Here is a 2,194-nt window from a genome sequence, read left to right as displayed (position 1 = left end):
TACAAGTCTCAGTGACAAAGAGAAAATCCTGAAAGCAGCCCGGGAAAAGAGGTCTGTAACATACAATGGTAAAAATATTATATTGGCAGCTGACTTATCCACAGAGACCTGGCAGGCCAGAAAGAGCTGGCATGATATTTTCAGAGCACTAAACGAGAAAAACATGCAGCCAAGAATACTATATCCAGCTAGGCTATCATTGAAAATAGAAGGAGAGATTAAAAGCTTCCAGGACAAACAACAACTGAAAGAATTTGCAAACACCAAACCAGCTCTACAGGAAATATTGAAAGGGGTCCTCTAAGCAAAGAGAGAGCCTACAAGTGGTAGATCAGAAAGGAACAGAGACCATATACAGTAACAGTCACCTTACAGGCAATACAATGGCCCTAAATTCATATCTCTCAATAGTTACCCTGAATGTTAATGGGCTAAATGCCCCTGTCAAAAGACACAGGGTATCAGAATGGATAAAAAAACAAAACCCATCTATATGTTGCCTCCAAGAAACTCATTTTAAGCCCGAAGACACCTCCAGATTTAATGTGAGGGGGTGGAAAAGAATTTACCATGCTAATGGACATCAGAAGAAAGCAGGAGTGGCAATCCTTATATCAGATCAATTAGATTTTAAGCCAAAGACTATAATAAGAGATGAGGAAGGACACTATATCATACTCAAAGGGTCTGTCCAACAAGAAGATTTAACAATTTTAAATATCTATGCCCCCAATGTGGGAGCAGCCAACTATATAAACCAATTAATAACAAAATCAAAGAAACACATCAACAATAATACAATAATAGTAGGGGACTTTAACACTCCCCTCACTGAAATGGACAGGTCATCCAAGCAAAAGATCAGCAAGGAAATAAAGGCCTTAAATGACACACTGGACCAGATGGACATCACAGATATATTCAGAATATTTCATCCCAAAGCAACAGAATACACATTCTTCTCTAGTGCACATGGAACATTCTCCAGAATAGATCACATCCTCGGTCCTAAATCAGGACTCAACCGGTATCAAAAGATTGGGATCATTCCCTGCATATTTTCAGACCACAATGCTCTAAAGCTAGAACTCAACCACAAAAGGAAGTTTGGAAAGAACCCAAATACATGGAGACTAAACAGTATCCTTCTAAAGAATGAATGGGTCAACCGGGAAATTAAAGAAGAATTGAAAAAAATCATGGAAACAAATGATAATGAAAATACAACGGTTCAAAATCTGTGGGACACAACAAAGGCAGTCCTGAGAGGAAAATATATAGCGGTACAAGCCTTTCTCAAGAAACAAGAAAGGTCTCAGGTACACAACCTAACCCTACACCTAAAGGAGCTGGAGAAAGAACAAGAAAGAAACCCTAAGCCCAGCAGGAGAAGAGAAATCATAAAGATCAGAGCAGAAATCAATGAAATAGAAACCAAAAAAACAATAGAACAAATCAACGAAACTAGGAGCTGGTTCTTTGAAAGAATTAATAAAATTGATAAACCCCTGGCCCGACTTATCAAAAAGAAAAGAGAAAGGACCCAAATAAATAAAATCATGAATGAAAGAGGAGAGATCACAACTAACACCAAAGAAATACAAACTATTATAAGAACATACTATGAGCAACTCTACGGCAATAAATTTGACAATCTGGAAGAAATGGATGCATTCCTAGAAACATATAAACTACCACAACTGAACCAGGAAGAAATAGAAAGCCTGAACAGACCCATAACCAGTAAGGAGATTGAAACAGTCATTAAAAATCTCCAAACAAACAAAAGCCCAGGGCCAGACGGCTTCCCGGGGGAATTCTACCAAACATTTAAAGAAGAACTAATTCCTATTCTCCTGAAACTGTTCCAAAAAATAGAAATGGAAGGAAAACTTCCAAACTCATTTTATGAGGCCAGCATCACCTTGATCCCAAAACCAGACAAGGATCCCACCAAAAAAGAGAGCTATAGACCGATATCCTTGATGAACACAGATGCGAAAATACTCAACAAAATACTAGCCAATAGGATTCAACAGTACATTAAAAGGATTATTCACCACGACCAAGTGGGATTTATTCCAGGGCTGCAAGGTTGGTTCAACATCCGCAAATCAGTCAATGTGATACAACACATCAATAAAAGTAAGAACAAGAACCATATGATACTCTCAATAGATGCTGAAAAAGCATT

The sequence above is a fragment of the Mustela nigripes genome, chromosome 3, assembly GCF_022355385.1.
Source record: "Mustela nigripes isolate SB6536 chromosome 3, MUSNIG.SB6536, whole genome shotgun sequence".
Classification (NCBI taxonomy): domain Eukaryota; kingdom Metazoa; phylum Chordata; class Mammalia; order Carnivora; family Mustelidae; genus Mustela; species Mustela nigripes.
This window is presented reverse-complemented; position numbering follows the sequence as displayed.